Genomic DNA, 18,219 nt, shown 5'->3' with positions numbered 1-18,219 from the left:
CCTCCTCCTCCTCTTCCTCCTCCTTCTTCTTCTTCTTCTTCCTCTGCTTCTGCTTCTGCTTCTTCCTCTTCTTCCCTTCTTCTTCCTCTTCTTCTTCCTCTTCCTCTTCTTCTTCTTCATCTTCTTCTCCCAGTTTGACTTTTTTTGCCTTTTAATTGGTATGCCTAGATCATTTATATTTGTTGAGATTAGTCACACAGTTGGGCCTAAATCTGCCATCTTGCTGTTTGTTCTCTACCTGTTCTTTGTTCCCTTCCCTCTTTTTCTGCCTTCCTTTGGATTGAGTATTTTTATGATAACATTTTTATGATTTTGTTTGGTTTTGCTGGTTGTTTTAGGTGAAGAGTATTCATCTTTTTCATATTGCTGTCAGTTGTCAAATGATTTATATCACTTCAATTTCCACTTCCCCGCCTCCACCTCTTTCTGGCTTTTGTTCTGTAGTTGTCATGCATTTATGGCTACATATATAACCCCACCTCAAATATTATTATAGTCACTTTAAACAATTATCTTTCAAGAAGACTTAGAAAAATAAGAAAAAGTCTTTCGTATGTATTTTCATATTTTACATTCCCAGTACTCTTCATCATGTTCTGTCAACCTAGATATCAGTCTGGTTTCATTTTTCTTCTCCATTATGTCTTCAACATATATTCTATCTCATTGTTGTAGAGCCTTTGATCACTAGTAGCTGGCAACTAATGAATAAGTTACTAATTGAAATAAAGTTTAAGAGTTTTCTCACTCAAAGGGATATTTGCATTTCAAATGAGAACACAAAGACTAAAGGATATTCTGTGCTTTATAAATTAATACTTAATGGTGGAATTTCACATAGGGAGAGATCTACTGGGGACTGGGATCCTGCTCAATGCTTCTCAAACTATACCACTCTAGCTATAGATTTTTATGTCAATAAACTTCTCTCTCAACAGTTCAATCCGGGTGTTGAATGTACAGTTCAAAATTATAACTTAGTATAATTATTTGGAGGAAATTTTTGTCTATACATTCCGAGGTAAATATGTGAACTTAGAGTCTGAAAAAAATCTCTTGAGTATGTATTTATGGCAAACATCTATAAAACATCTATAAAGATATATTTATTTGTCAATTATTTCAAGCCAAGGTGCAATGTCCATAAGATATATATGTGAGTTGGTGTGTTGTCATGGTTTTTAATACTACACTTGGCTTATGATATGTGCAAGTTATAAATCCCTAAACCAGCATAATAATCATTTACAGATTGTATTTTCTCAGTGTTTTGAAGTGAGTATGATTTTATTTCTACCTCATCTTGTATCAAAAAATATTTAGACTAAATTGAGTAGATTATAAAAGTATCTTCTAAGAACACTCACATATGAGATCATTATTTTCTAATTATATTGACATTTAATTTTTAGGTATTCAGAGAACGACTACCTTCAGATTATCACAGATATACAGAGTTGTCCATGGAAACGGCAAGCAGAAGAATATGCAAATTTTAGGTAATTTTTTTCATAAATAATATGAGATTTTAAAAATGTCTTGTTCATTTGCTTTGTAGAGAAATAGGCAATATGTTATTAAAAAGAGAAGTAGAACCAACCCCAGCTGGCAATGAGGCCGACTGAATTCTAAGACCCTGTCATGAGCCACAGGGCATTCCATCTCCATCTCTTGTGTAAAAATTTGCATTATGGCACTGTTTTAATTACAGGAAATGCCAAATTCAAAAGAAAGATTTTATTATGTTTTTAAGTTATATTTTAGAAGATGTTGTGGTTTTTGGTACCACTGATATTTGGTATTTATTTATTTAGTAAATAAAATATCATAGTATTAAAGAATGTTTGGAAAACATAATAATCTATAATCCCATCACTTTAGAACAACAACTTTTGTTTCTTCCAGTTTTTCTTCATTCACTTTTTAACACAAGTGACATTCATGGGCGTGAGTTGCTCTAAGTAATAACCCAGAGAGGAGGTGTCACTTGACCATTATAGGGCTGTGGTTGGAGAACTTGTAGCCCATCCAGACAGAAATTAACTTTGTCAAAGCAATATGCAGTGAGAGAGCATCAATACTTATCTAATAGTTCTTACTCACCATACCTCCACATATCATAAATCAAGGTCAGTTGTCTCTGTGCTTGCTTGGTCTGGATTGTTCTGGTTTTTGTTTGAGGGAGGCTTCTTTTCTTTTTTTCTCCTCCTCCTTCCTCTTCATCTTCTTCTTCTTTCTTCTTTCTCTTCTTTCCTCCTCCTCCTTCTTTTTCCTCTTCCTCTTCTTTTCTTCTTTCTTCTTTCCTCCTCCTCCTTATTTTTCTTCTCCTTCCTTCCTTCCTCCCTTCCTCCCTTCCTTCCTTCCTTCCTTCCTTCCTCCCTCCCTCCCTCCCTCCCTTCCTTCCTCCCTCCTTCCTTCCCTTTCCTCCTGCTTCTTCTTCCTCCTCTTCCTTTCTTCCTCCTCTTCTTCCTTTTTTTTCCACATTCTGATTCTTTCCTGTACATACCATTCCAATTTTGTCCTATGCCAAATTATTTTATCCTATTACAATCCAGAGACATGTCTTTATCTTTACTCATTATTTTCAAAGTTTACTTGAAGCATTAAACTTGTAAAAAATATTACTAAAGAGGTTTTGCTTTCCCCTAAAATACTCTAAGAAATATCTGCAGTATGGTTCTCTTTTTTTATATGGGAAGGCAGCTCTTCTTGTTTGCCTTATGTAGTGGCTTTGCCTGTTCCTTCTTTAGCAGAATATGCTGGTATGATTGGACCAACTGCCTTTGATTCTGCTGCCATTGTGAGGAGGGTTCTGCTCTACCCCCAGTAGGTGAAAGAGTACCTTCCTGGTGGTGTCAAAGCTAACAATGGGTATCTTCCCTCCATTGGGTAGACACATGGATATCATGACTTCCTGCAGGATACCATTAAATGTCTTTCCAACCTGATATTTTAGGAAGAGAGGCTGGAAAGGGGGTTCCTGTTTATTTCATTTCCAGGACGTTTTATGCCAAATCCAATCTATTTAAGACTGGATTTGAGAGGTCCTGGTGGCAGGAAGATGAGATTGAAAATTGCACAATCATAACCTAAATGATCACAGGGTCAGCAAGTGATAACAGAGTCTGATTTTCTGCATATACAGAATAGACAAGAAGAGGGAGAGATTCAGGTCGTGAGCTACTGAGGATCAATCTAAGATAATTAGCTGGAAAGATAGATTTGTAATGATCCAAGTAGGGAATATAGGAGCTTTTACTTGTGGCTGTTAAGTTGAGACCAAGCCTCCTGAGAGTAATGAAAATAAAACAAAATATACCAAACACCTGTGTGAGGACACTGGAGCGCCACCAAGGCAGGGAGAATTTAAAGGACTAAAGCCCAGAAGGTGAAGGGAACCCATCAATTTGGGCTGGTTTTTCTTATAAAGAACTTGCCGAATACAAAAGCAAAATTTGGCTGAGAGGCAGAGAAGCTGAGCAGAGCTTCCAGCAATCCCTGGAAAAAACAGTTTTCAAAAGAACTGAAGGCCAACTTTGAATCCCTGGAAAACCCAGTTTTTAAAATAACTCAAGGGGCTGGGCGCGGTGGCTCACACCTGTATTCCCAGCACCTTAGGAGGCCAAGGAGGCGGGTGGATCACCTGAGGTCAGGAGATCAAGAGCAATCTGACCAACATGGTGAAACCCCATCTCTACTAAAAATACAAAAAAAAAAAAAAAAAAAAAATTAGCCAAAAGTGGTGGCACGCACTTGTAATCCCAGCTACTCAGGAGACTGAGGCAGGAGAATCGCTTGAACCCGGGAGGCAGAGGTTGCAGATCACGCCATTGCACTCTAGCCTGGATGATATGACAGAGCAAGACTCCGTCTCAAAAAAAAAAACTGAAGGCCAACTTCGAATCATTTCCATTCTGAGTTGGATTTAGATCTGCCCTTAGCTTAGATGCCTGATAAGAGCAAAAGGAAATCCCCTTCTTGGGGATTCTTTTGGGGGAAGGTAACCCAAGAACAGTCACAGACACATTTATTTATTGACTTGAATATTTATTATATTGTAATGTTCTTTTTATGGGCATATTTCTAAACTAAATTATAGAAACCCTCAACAGAAATCTATGCAATTAAATCATAATAAACCACCTACTTTCCTAAATTTTTACCAATATAGCTAGCCAAATCTGGGGAATCTCTGGCTTGTTTATAAAGCCTGTATTATAGATATGTTTCCTGTAATTATAGATGTCAGGTAGTTAAATTATTTTTAATTTTATTTACTTCGAGTATTTTATACCAACCAAATTGAAGAACAGTAGAATGTGAGTTTTTTAAATGTGGTAATTTTTAAACAGCAATTACAAAAGTTACATTAAATTTGGAAGAATACAAACAAGTCAACATATTTTAAACTCATCTGCAACCCGATTTTTGAAACTTCCAACTGTTGACACCTAGGGATTATTTGAAAATTATAGGACTCCTGTGCTCAAATGATCTAACAATAAGAGAGCTTAAAAGTTATTTTTCTTAAATAAATATGTCACTTGCTATCAAAAAAGATAAAGTTTACTCAGTCACAAATATTTAAGATTTACTAAGTCAGAGCACTGTAGCCTTTTTCATGCCTGGTAGAGTGCTGGGCACAAAAAGGGCCTCAATAAAAAAAAATATATTAAAGAAATGGATGCATGAAAGTAAACAAAAAAAGTGTAATGTTTTCTTACTGAACTTGAAGAACTTATAGTCACTTTAGAAAGACAAGAAATATAAATATGAATATTTATGATTGAATAGCAGAATGAGTGATTTAGACAAATACTGTGATATACTAATGCAAGAGCACTGTGGGATATAGTTTTGTGAAATGTTTTGTGAAAAGAGGCAGAACTTAAGCTATAGCTCCAAAGGTGGCTAGAAAGGAAGGGTGAGACCAATTTGGGGCTGATGAGGCCAGGAAGAAAGGCCAATAAGTTTCAAGGCCAGTTGGGCTGGAGCAATGAACTTGTACTATTAGGCACGCAAGGTAAAGGGGATAATTTCAGGTAGACAAGGAAGGAGCTGATGCACGGAGATCTGGTTATCAGAGTAAAGTCCACAGACATTCTGTAGATACCAGGAGCCCAAGAGGAATATTGCTAGCAAAGGAATTACAAATTGAATGTATTGTCTTAGAGAAAGTATTCCGACAGCATAATGAATGAAAGCAAGTTGGAGTATTAGGAGGGAGGGGTAGTGTAGAAAAATCAGAGCAGGTAGGGGCTGGTTGTAGACAAGTAACTACAGAATGTTGACCACCTACAACATCAATGGTAGTTATGAAAATATTGAGAGAGAGATGCTTCACTATGAACCCTTTGGGGACATGGCGAGATCTTGTTTATCTTTGTATCTCCAGTGCCTATCACATAGATGGTACCCAATAAATTGCTCCGTGACTGAAGACTTGGTAGGACTTGGTTACTTGTTGACTTCCAGTTCTCTCGTTGAAGGAGAAGAAAAATAAAATCAAATGAGAAATCTTGCATCTGAAATACTCATGCTGCTACTGACAGATAGAAAGATTTCAAAGAGAAATTGGATAGAGAAGATGAAAGCATCTCGGACAGGATGTGTTTGAGCTGATTTTAGGACAACTGGATACAGAAGACCTTTTCCGTGGTCTGGAGAAAATATAAATGCTAAGAGAAAATGAATTCTCTCAAAAAAGAAAAGCAAATGCAGTTTACATCTGGCTTTTGTAAGAAATAGGGCTTCTCCAAGTCTATCTTCTCAGCAATTTTAACTTTCTTTTTGTGCTTCGGGGGGCTTTGTCCTCTTTTTACAGATTCCTAAGCTTTTACTCCTTTAACACTGAGAACTTGGCAGCTTGGTGCTTGAGTCTCAAACTTCCTTCAGCTTTTACCTGGAAATATGAGAGGCTTAACTAGGAAGATTCTTAATCTGAAGTTCATGAAAGTGGTTTCCTAAAACTCTCGAAATTGTTTGTGAGATTTTGTACGTGTTTCTGGGAAAAGAATCTGTGACTTTCATCAGATTCTCAGGGAGTCTAGGACCTTCCACATGGACTAATGTATTTCTAAGGATCTTTCTGACCCTGAGACTCTGTTTGGGATTCAATTGCCTTTTTCACTTTCCGTGATGGCGTGATTATCCCAAGCATAGGTGTGAGTCTGGCTCAGATTTACCTGAAATTTACCAGAGATTCTAAGTTTCCGCTATGAATCTGCATTTTGTGAGATACTAGTTGAATACTGCATTTTGTGAGATACTCAGTTAGAGAGAGATTTAAGTAAGACTTGAAGATGTCCTGCTCTCTCTTCTTTCTTGGTATCTAATTTCTTTTAGTTGTAGCTGTACAAAGTCAACGATGTTGAGGTGTGTGCTTTTTCTGCTTTTAAAAATTTGATTGATTCTCCTATAAGAGGTCCCTACCCCCTTCCCTCCAAGGACAAGCTAATGCACAGAATAATTTGTGAAAAATCTACCTGGATTTCAGTCTAAGAAATTATTGCTCTTCACAGTCTCTCCCTCTGATTTTTAAAAAAATGATGGATAATCATTTGCTTGAACGTGACACTCAGCTATTTGAGAATAACATTGAGATGCTTAAATTTAAATTAAACATGATATGAGACACCCTCTACTCCTCCTTCCCCACTTCTGCTTCACCCTTGAAGGCTCCTTTGTGAAACTCTGGAAACTTCTGGTAAGCAGGTTTTATCCCAGAAGATCAGTAGCTTCAGTAATTAGTCTTAGATTCCCTAGGTAACTTGCATGGTAATTACTGCATTAGTTTCTTGAATGGTTTTCTAACTTAAAAGAACCGTATTCATTTGTATAACCAATTACAGAAAACTAATAGGTACACAGTAACAGTGCTTAATTTCTAGTTTACTTCCCCGCTCCCCCCCACCCCAAGAAATACACACACTATTATTTTGTTTCTTAATTTCTTTTGGAGCCACTAATACCATTTGATTTTTTTAAACATCCTCACATTTCGAAGAGATGAGTTGGAATCCAAGATGACTGAATATTATCAATCACATATTTACTGAAAACTTAGTGGCAGGAAACAGTGCTGTTATGTCAACCCACACATTTATGACTCATGCAAATGAGATACCTTTCAAATGACTTGTAAAACAGGTATTTTGTGCCCGATTACTTTGTTACAGATAACTATTACATGGTGGCAATTTTATTAAATCTTGAATTATCCCCTCGAGTTTGATTACATTAAAATTTCTTGGAACTTATTCCTTTGTCTTTCTTGTGTTGATATGTGAGAAAAGATTCCAGTACTGTATTTGTAAATTCATTGATATTTCTAAAATAACAGTCACTGTGTTGCTTTCATTTTTATTTTCGCTCTTTGAAGAATATAGTGTTAAACAAAATACACATGCATATCTACCACATATGTTAATTGTTTTAACTATATGACATTTACATTATTCAAACCATGCCATTTAATGATTTAACTTTGTGAAAGGACATAAATTATGAAAAGAGATGGGATAAGTTAATCAAATTTTTGCATTAGATCATAAAACTGGAAAACCACATTTAGTCTTACCACAAAGTTTTCAGTTATTTTCTGAACCATTTCTCCAAAAGCAATAGTATTGTTTGATTTTGGTAAGTGTTTTGTGAGCTTACACTTTTTCATTCAATTAACATTTATTGAACCTTATTATGTTCCAGGCATTTTGTTCTGTGAGACAAAGTTCTTGGAGAAAACCAAAAATCATCTCTGCTAGGGGCTTCTTTTGAGAATACAAGACTAAGTTCATTTTTCTGAGCCACTATTCTCCTCTAAATGTTTGCTGTTTACAATTCATACAGGGTGACTACATTGACAGCTGAAAGCAATACGTATTTTGTTGTTTTTTTTTTAAATTTAAGAAGATGTATACTTTATGATAGGTGATTTGGGTCAGTTGTCAGATTGAAAAAGCTTTTTTCTTTGTTTTCTCTGCATCGAGACCATTTTTCATCATTAATATACTGTCATATCATCTTCTATTTGTCATTGCCATACAGCGTGCCTGTGCATTTAGAAAAAGCAACAAAAACCACACCAGGTCATTACTTCTGCCGTATTTAATAACAGAAGCTAGCTCTTGCACATTTAGGGATTAGCTCCTCTCCTTGGTCTTCAGAATATAAACCTTGCCATCAAAGTGTATAGAACTCACATGGCGTTCACTGGTCCTCTAAATTCTATTTCAAAATTTATCTCCCAAGTTGTACTCAGTATTACCTATATATTTTTATGTTCACATGTCAAATAAGCTCCCTTTTAGGCTGCCTTGTGTTTCAAATTCTCTTTTCCTTATATAACATTGCTTGCCATGTCTTCACTGGTATATTACATTGTTTACATTGGTACAATATCCCAGCAGACAGATCTTTCTCCAGTGTTTTAACATTATTCCTTCACTTATGAGTTTATATTTCAATTGCCTTTCTATCCTTTGCTTTAATCATCATATTCTTTTATATTTCATTTCACCTTGTGTTAGTTCTGACATTCTACTCACATATGTCAGCTGATCTTTTATAAGCTTAACAATATCAATGTACACATTAGCTGTTAAGTGAAAAACTTAGACATCTGAGTTGCTGATTGAATTTGGACTTTTTGAAGAGTTTTACTTATTCTTTTAAATTTAAATGTTTATTTTTAATTGATGAATATTGTATCTATGGAATAAAATATGGTGTTTAGATATATGCATACATTGTGGAATAATTATATCAGGCTAATTAACATATCCATCAGCTCACATGCTTAGCATTTTTTTTTATAGTGAGAACTTTTAAAATCTACTCTTTTAGCAATTTTGAAATATGCAATACATTATTAGGAACTATGGTCACCCAAGATCAATAGATCTTGAAAAATGTATTCTTTCTGCCCACCTGAAACTTTGTATCCTTTGACCATCATCTCATTTCCCTCGCCTCCCAATCTCTTGTAACCACCATTCTACTCTGTACTTCTCTAAGTTCAACTTTCTTAGATTCCACGTGTAAGTGAGATCATGCAGTATTTGTCTTTCTGTGCCTAGCTTAGTTCACTTAGCATAATGTCCTCCAGGTTTATTCTTGGTGTCTGCAAATGACAGAATTTCCTCATTTTTTAAGGCTGTATACTATTCCACTGTGTGTGTGTGTGTGTGTGTGTGTGTGTGTGTGTATACACATATATATATATGTATTCAACCATTGATGGACACTTAGGCTGATTCTACATCTTGGCTATTGTGAATCATGCTGCAGGAAACATGGGAATGTAGACACCTTTTTGACATATTGATTTCGTTTCCTTTGGGTATTTATTCATTTTCTTTCTTTAGCTGTCATGTTACATGGGGCCCTGGGAGTTTGGGTTTCATCTAATATGTGATGGTGGAAGAATTTAACGTAAAATGAAGGCTAAATACACGTGTCCTGGTTACAGTACTAACAATTATTTTTACTTTTATTCTGGAAGAAATTTAACCTCCCCCCCACCACCACCATTTAACAAATGAAGAGGTAAAGGTTCAGAGAGTTTAGGTGAATTTTCCAAGGTGTCATCACTAGTAAATGAAGGAACTGGATAGCTAATCTTGGAATTCTCAATATCCATTGCCCACTCTGCCATATCATGTCAAAAATGATTAGTGCAGTGGACTTGTACAGGATAGATAGGACAGGTGGCCTCTCCTGCACTGGGCCAGGTGTGAAGTGATGAAGACTTGGACTGCGAAGCCTAGTAAAGCAATTAGAAGAGAGATGCTGGGGTGGGGGCAAGGAACACTCAGCAGTTCCAGGGAAATGGAAAAGTGGCAAGATGATGACATGAGGCTTCTCCAGTTGTTGAAGTCTCATAATATTCTTGGCTTTTCTGAACACAATGTCTTCCATTTTGCATCTCACTAGATTCATTAAGGGGCAATCACTGATGTCTGACTTTCCAATTCTAAATGTGTAGGTCATGCCACCTTCCCAATTTTTTTAGGGAGTCAGGAGTTTGAAGATCAAACTCTACTCTGAGATTAGTGTCCCGGATTAACCTGAAGCAGGGCTAACTGTAAGTGCCACTATCTTATCTGTCAGTGTGATGTCAGCCAGATGATCACACAGACTACAGGCAGCTGCCCTCTAGGTTGCTGGGATTTTTCTCAATGTACCAAGTGGCTAGTTCAAGAGACAACTCTATTTTAACGGAGGTATAGATGTGCTGCTAAATAAAAAAGTGGTGTCTATTTGAAGCTCTTAATTTTCTTCCAATCTATTAGGGCTGAAATGGTATGTTTTCTTGCCTTTAGAATCCCTGAATCACTGGATTTCTTAGATCATTTTTGTTTTGTTTTGTTTTGTTTTGTTGTGATGGGGTCTCACTGTGTGGCCCAGGCTGGTCTTGAACTCCGGGGCTCAAACAATCCTCCTGCCTCAGCCTCCTGAGTAGCTGGGGCTAGATCATTGTTTTCTTAATAACACAAACTACTCCTTTAGTTTGAAGCAAGCATTCATCGTGAGCCAGTTGATTGTAAAATCACAGTATGTCGGCATGCCGTCTCGATTTTATTTTTTGTTTCATTTCTTAAACACTCAAAGATGCTTTGTCCTCCTCTACACAGCCAAATCCTGGAAGGAGTTGTCCATACGCACTCTCTCATAGTACCTTCTACTTAATCCATGACCTTCAAACTGGTCACCAGGAACCACGGTGAATCCTTCTCATCTACTTCTTGCCCAGTAACTGGAGGGACCATGGACTTTGGTCACATCACTCCAACAACTTCCACCCCTGCCCCAACCAGTTTAGAACCAGTTATCCCCTCCTCCGGGAAGCCTTCCCTGGACAACCTGATTAAGTCATTGCTGCCATACTATCCTGAAATTCACCTTCATTACACTAGCCGCAATTAATAAATTTTCATTTGTGTGTGTGTGTGTGTGTGTGTGTGTGTGTGTTTAATTTACAGGCCTGGTTAATCTGAGCCATGTGTTTTATGGAGTGTATCAGGAGGAACAAAGGATCTTTCTAGGTGGTTCAGAAAATAGGTCAAGACTCACTACAGGAAGTAGGAGTTGGAAAGGGTTGAGGAGTACAGTCTGGTTTCTAGGCTCAGCTTTAAGTTGACTCCATGTGTCTTGTTTGTTTCAGGCGTTTTATTATTGATGTTTCTTGTTTGTTATCCCTAATCTTTCATTTTCTTTTAAATTTGGTCTCCCCTGTAAGTGAATGAATTCGTACTAGAACATCTTAAAGGCACCATTTTACCTTTGCCGCTGGTTATTGATGGCAACATCTTTATTCTTATTAGGCTAAGGCACTTTTCCCAGCCAGTGTCTTTATCAGTAAAAGGAGACAGTACATACCTCTGTGAGTTTTTATGAACATTCAACATGTCAAATGCTCAGTACAGAGGCTGTTACATATTAGAATTTCAGCACATCGTAGCTATTGTGATTATTTCTAGTTTAATTTTTCTGGCTTACAATTCATATTTTACTAACTAGTTTAAACTCTTGGTATCTGCAATAAATACAGCAAGTCTATGATGGAGCAGTAGCGCTATAATAGTTTCTGTTCCAGTCCTCTGCCTAAGGGGATGTGTAAACATTTATAAACCCCAGTTTTGCTTTTGTGATCATTTCATATGCATCACCACGCACTTGGTAAGGTCCAACCCTTCCTGTTCAGTTCGTTCCGTTCGAACTTTCTTTGGTATTTTCATGATGGAAAGTAGGTCACACGGAGCAGAAAGTATTAAACTTCAACTTTCTAGGTTATCATCTTTCTGTGCATTATTTTCTATAGAAACGGACTTACCTTTATATGGACTGTCTGCGGCTTGTCCCTCCCTTTCAAGATGTCCGGTCAAACCACGGGCTCTGAGGTCTAATCAGGAATCGCTCTGAATTCCCTGAAAATTTATCAGCTTGAGTATAGGCAGAGCCAAGAGTTACGCTTCCTGCCCTGTCCCCAGATTACTTAGCCCTTGCCTAGGGCTAAATAAGGGCTGACAACCCAGGGTAGGAAGGGATCATTCTTATTTGAGATTTTGCTGGGTGAAGCCTAAGGGCATAGATGAAAAGTTAGGATTTGGAAGGGAGCCAGAAGCCAAAAGCAGTTCCCAGAGGCCAGGCAAAAACCGAAGCCGAGTGCAGGGCTGAAGCCAAAGAGCAGAAGATGATGAATTCCACAGTGAACCGTGGGAGCTGTCCTGGAACAACGCCTGAGATGTGCGCTGGCTTACGGCCCCTTTAGGTATGTGAACCCGGCTCATTTAATGACCATGAGCAGAAATGACCTGCCTCCCTGTTTCTCCACCTGTGCAAGACAGTTTCCCAGTCAGAGCACAGATGAAGCTCTTTGAAATACACGTGCATTACTGGCCCTTGCTGAAGCCTACAGTTAGGACTTGGTCTGGTAAATTGAAGTTCATGAAATAAGATCTTTTATAAAAGACGGTGGCATAAATACAAAATATACTGTGAACATTTCCCTTAAGAAATTAGCACGTTGGTGTAATTACACATAAGACTGATTCAGCATTATAATTACAAAACTGTTTTCATAGGATTCAGTGTTAATTCAGACTCTCAATATGTTGCCAGGCAACGTCTGCAAAACAAACAAACAAACAAACAAAAGTTTCCTACTCTTCCCTTTTCCTTCCCTAAAAAATCTAACTAAATAAAAGTTTGTAATCCGTCAACAAAACTTGGTTTCTTTACATTCTCTTCTTCACACATGGAACAATAATGGCAGTGACCTAGATTTTTTTTGTCTGCAAACTAAACTATATTCTGAAATCTTAACATTAATCTTAACTGTTGATTTTGTATTTTTAGAACTTGCATTTTTCACACTTACAATCGGCTTTAATTTCTTTTTTTTTTTTTCTTTTGAGACGGAGTCTCACCCTGTCGCCCAGGCTGGAGTGCAGTGGTGCGATCTTGCCTCACTGCAACTTCCACCTCCCAGGTTCACACCATTCTCCTGCCTCAGCCTCCTGAGTAGCTGGGACTACAGGCGCCCGTCACCACGCCTGGCTAATTTTTTGTATCTCTAGTAGAGATGGGGTTTCACTGTGTTAGCCAGGATGGTCTCGATCTCCTGACCTCGTGATCTCCCCACTTTGGCAGGCATGGGACACCCATGCAATTAGAGCTCTGGGGGGTCCTTGCAAGTCACTTCTGTCACCGTTTTATGCTCATTGCAAACGGCACCTGAAGGCGGTCGGATGGGTGCATCCCTCACCTCTTTCCAACGATTTCACAGTACCACTTTTTCACAATCGCACTCCGGTTCTGCAACGTGATCCCATTTTTGTTTTCTTTACAAGTTTTAGCATAAATTAAAACCACAACAGGTCACCACCTTCATTATTAACATATCGTGGTCCTCTCCCCTCTCGTTTACGCTACTCTGTGTGTCAGAGAAAGCACCATCCTTCTCCCAGTGGCCTGAATCAGAAACCCCTGCGTGACCCTCGCTGTCTCCTTCAGTGCCTGTTTCTAGTCCATCGCCAAACTTTTGCTAAAGTCTTACACCCTAAGTATGTTTTAAATCTATCTTCTCTTTGAAATCTCACCACCCATCTCTGGTCTGGGTTACTTGGATAGCTAATTGTCTGTGTCTACTTGGCTAGGCTCTAGTACCATTATTTAATCAAATGCTAATCAAAGTGTTACTGTGAGGTATTTGGTAGATGTGGTTAATATCTACAATCAACTGACATTAAATAAAGGCGCTTACCATTGTTAATGTGGGTGGGTCTCATCTCAATCAATTAAAGCCCTTAGGAGCAAAAACTGAGGTGTCCCAGAGAAGAGGTAGTTCGACTTCAAGACTGCAGAATCAACTCCTGCCTGGATGTGCAACCTGCAAGCTTACCCTACAGATTTTAGATGTGCTAGCCGTTGCAATTGTGTAGACCAATTCTTGAGTCTCTTTAGATAGATAGATAGATAGATAGATAGATAGATAGATACATACATACATACATACATACATACATGTACACACACATAGATACATAGATAGATAACATAGATAGAAGACAGATAGGTAGATGATAGATTGATAGGCTGTTGATTCTATTTTTCTGGAGAGCCGAGACATACATAGCTATTGTTCTCTCTTAACTGGCATCTTGGTTATCTATTGCTACATAAGAAACTGCCCCCAAACTGATGGCTTGTTTGTTTTCAATGATTTCATATTCTCTCTCAGTTTCGTGGGCTGCCTGGACTCAGCAGGGGAATTCTTTTCTTGTTGTTGTGACTGTTTTTGAGACAGGATCTCACTCTGTCACCCATACTGGTGTGCGGTGGCACCATCACAGCTCACTGCAACCTTGACCTCCTGTGATCAAGCAATCCTCCTGCCTCAGCCTCCTGAGTAGCTGGGACAGCAGGAGCACGCCACCAAGCCCAGCTAATTTTTGAATTTTTTTGTAGAGATGGGGTTTCCCTATGTTGCCCAGGCAACTCCTGGGCTCGAGCGATCCTGCCATCTCAGCAAGGTGTTGGAATTACAGATGTGAGCCACCACACCCAGCCCAGGGAACTCTTAATGGAGGGCTTTCATAGGGTTGCAGTCCACTGGAGTCATCTGAGAGCTTGCCTGAGCTGGACGTCCAAGATGTGACACTTACATGTCAGTTCAGTTACCACTGACTGCTAGGTAACTAGCAGTTACCTAGGAATTCAGCTAAGGCTGCCATCTAAAGGATCAGCAAAGGAGCCTCCACATGTGACTTGAGCTTCTTGCAGCTCAGGAAGACTCAATTCCTTGGGGGAATGGCTGGATTTCTTGGGGAAGTGTCCAGAGAATGAACGTTCCAAGAGATCCAGGCAGAAGCCACAACACTTTTTGTGACCTAGCACTGGAAATCCCAGAATGTCACTTCTTCTGTAGTATTCTACTGGTTCAAGTACTTTCTAAGGCCAGCTCCAATTCAAGGGGAGGAATTTTAGGTTTCATTTCCTGACATGTGCACGTAGGGAGAGAACGAGTTGATGGTGGCCACTGCAACACTGGGTCATTGCCTATCCTTCTAACTGATCGGTGGGATCTTTCTGCAGACCCACTAATCTATCCTCACTGAAGCCAGGGTGCACATGCTAAAATGCATATCCCGTGTGTCACTTCCATAACTAAGACCCTTCAATGCTTTGCCCTTTCCCATAGAAGAAATCCACATTGTTGACTTTGTGATGCCTATAAAACTCTTGCTATAGTTCTCCAGCATTCTCCACCTAGTTCTCCATCTCCCAAGTCACACAGGATTTCTTTCAGAATTTTGCACATTCTATGCTCTCTCTCTCTCTCTCTCTTCTCCCAGCTTTCACATTCTCTCCTTCCTGCTTCTCAAACAGTCTTTACCCCTCCATCTCCTTCTCTTGCCTCACCTGGCTAGTTCTGTTTATCTTTGAGTTTTCAGCTTAAACTTTGTGTTTTGTGGGGAGCTGTCCCCAAACTTTGGGTGTCTTAGGTACCTTCCAACATGCTCTTGACCCCATGGCTGGCCCAGTTCCCTGGGCTTGCATGACTGTGGAATTGGACTCAGCCAAACTTGCTTGTACTTTGCTTTATTGTGGAGCCAGCAAAATATATACACATGATTAAGGATTCAAGAGAGTGGATTGTCCCACTCAGAGCAGCACCTGAAGTGCTCCAGGCATCTCAGTCTCAAAGGTCCACTGTTGTGACAAGAGGAAGCGAGCTTTTGTGCTGCAGTCTCGCCCCTCCCAGCTCCCTCTGTGAAGCCTCAGAGGTATATAGTAGACCTGGCCTAGCCCAGCTCTTCTCTCCTCCTCCCCCTGTTGCAGTGTAGACTGACGGCACCATGTTCTAATTGTCTGCTGTTGTCTCTCTCCCACTAGCTAAGAGTTCTCCATGGGATGTTCTCTGTCTTTTTTTCTGTTACATTCTTAATAGTAAGAACAGTAGTAAGTGCTTGATTTGTTTATCCATTCATGTCCATGTGAATTACATTTGTTCTTCTGGGTATTTCCATCCTATCTTTTTGCTGGAGTTTGTCTTGGTTTACCCAGCCCCAAGCAATCTGTTGCCTGGGCAGGGATTTCCACCCCTAGCCTTGACTCCATGCACTCCGGTTTCCAACCTGCAGCCCCTTAACCTGTATCTGGCTGGATCTTCCCTGGCCCTTGCGAGGGAGGGATTTGGGCACTGTTTCCCTCTTTTATTATGCACATAGCTGTGGATATTCAGCACAGCTTGAGAATATTTGATCATAATTTCCAAAATTTCCGAAGATGTAGACATTTTCCCATGAAGGACAGATGATATGGTTTGGCTGTGTCCTCACTTAAATCTCATCTTGAATTGTAGCTCCCCTAATGCCCATATGTTGTGAGAGGGACCCAGTGGGAGATAATTGAATCACTGGAGTGGTTTCCCCCATAGTGTTCTCATGGTGGTAAATAAGTCTCATGAGATCCAATGGTTTTATCAGAAAAGAGATCCAAGTGGTTTAACTTACTCTCCTTCTCTCTTTGCTTGCCACCATGTGAGATGTGGCTTTCCTCCTCCTTGTCTTCTGCCAGGATTGGGAGGCCTCCCCAGCCACGTGGAACTGTGAATCCATTAAACCTCCTTTCCTTTGTAAATTACCCGGTCTCGGGTATGTCTTTATTAGCAGCGTGAAAACTTCCAATACAACAGAGTTTATTCATGTCTTGTGACAGTGCCTGTGTGGGCTTTCTTCTTGACTTTTACCCCCTCTATGCATCTTTGCCATGGTTTATTTGTGCATATGTCAGACAGTTACAGGGATGTAGGGCAGTATTAAGAGCACATAGCTATTAAGACTAGACTGCCTGCATCCAAGTCTCAGTAATGTTGTTAGCCAGCTGTGTGACCTCAGGCAAGTAACTTCACCTCTCTGACCCAACTTCTACATCTGAAAGATGGGGACAACAACAGTGATGATAATGTGCTTCCCTCATAAGGCTCTTATAAGGATTAAATAATATATAAAGTGCTTGGAAGAGTGCTTGAGACAGTAAAAGCCATGCATGTATTTATTATTATTATTTATGCATCTATAGACATGAGCCTCAAATACACGTTTCCCTTTTTACGCTCCTATCTGAGCTTCTGTCTGGCATCTCTCTTTCTGGGCCTTTTCTGTGGAAAGTTCTGTCTGTGTAAACCTGCTCCTCTGTGATCATATGTTTGCATTTCTGTCTATTTCATGTGTCTCTATATCCTTGGTTTCTGTGGGTGACTGTCTTTTGCCTTCTGTCTTCATTTCTTCTGTTTTTCTCAGGGCTCTCTTTCTGTGTTTTATTTCATGTGTCCATCACTTTTCTTTCCTCCTCTGTTTCATGAAATGTTCAACTGTTTCTTCTTTTTTTTCCTTGGTTTCTGCACAGTCTTAGTTTGCTCTTTCTCTTTAACCTCTCCACCTCTCTTCTGCAGGTACCAATAACATCAGAGCTGAAATTTAGAAACTATTTTCTGAGCTCATTAAATAGTTTTCTATTCCCTTTTCAAACATTTATGAGCTTATGAATACAATATTTTCTATGGCTCTCTAGGGGGGAATCAAATTGTTCTTTGCTTGCACAACCGTCTATTGATTTTTCTTCCTGTGGTTCAGTGACCCTTTGTAGAGAAAAGACTCCCTCTATCTTGCTGACCTTTCTTTCTGGACCATAGTTAACAGCCATTGTTCACCTTTGTTACCTTATTCAGAGGCTTCTTCCATCTTCTGCTTCTCATCTACATTGTGCTGTCCCAGGAGCAAGATGAGGAGAGGCTGGGGGTCCAGGCCATTCTTTGGCATATCCCCAGGGCGTAGCACAGTGCAAGGCACCTGGGATGCCCTTGATGAATATTTGTGAAAGGAATGAATTCATTTGGGAGTACTGAGGTTTAGGGGAAGACCAAGAAGAGCATCTCATATCGAGCTATTATCATAACGCCGTGCTGCCTTTGTCATTCTTATTTATTTTTATTTTTTGAGGGGGTGTCTCTGGCGCCCAGACTGGAATGTGGTGGCACGATCTCAGCTCACTACAGCCTCCGTCTCCTGGGTTCAAGCGATCCTCCCACCTCAGCCTCCTGAGTAGTTGGGACTACAGGCACCTGCCACCATGGCCGGCTAATTTTTGTATTTTTAGTAGAGACGGGGTTTCACCACATTGGCAAAGCTGATCTCAAACTCCTGACCTCATGAT

At 39.4% G+C, this 18,219-nt stretch overlaps 1 protein-coding gene across 1 annotated transcript in view; it reads left to right on the top strand.

Moving 5' to 3' along the window:
* Window positions 1-1,417: 1,417 nt before the first annotated feature.
* Window positions 1,418-18,219, top strand: part of ST8SIA6 (ST8 alpha-N-acetyl-neuraminide alpha-2,8-sialyltransferase 6) — a 39,241-nt gene continuing 22,439 nt past the window's right edge. Inside the window, exon 1 of the mRNA XM_008002399.3 lies at window positions 1,418-1,499. The gene's annotated coding sequence lies outside the window, so the exon portion shown is untranslated. The remainder of the gene's footprint in view (window positions 1,500-18,219) is intronic.

This window comes from Chlorocebus sabaeus, chromosome 9 (genome assembly GCF_047675955.1).
Source record: "Chlorocebus sabaeus isolate Y175 chromosome 9, mChlSab1.0.hap1, whole genome shotgun sequence".
Lineage (NCBI taxonomy): Eukaryota > Metazoa > Chordata > Mammalia > Primates > Cercopithecidae > Chlorocebus > Chlorocebus sabaeus.
Note: the sequence above shows the minus strand (reverse complement) of the source record. Positions and strands in the feature narration are given on the sequence as shown.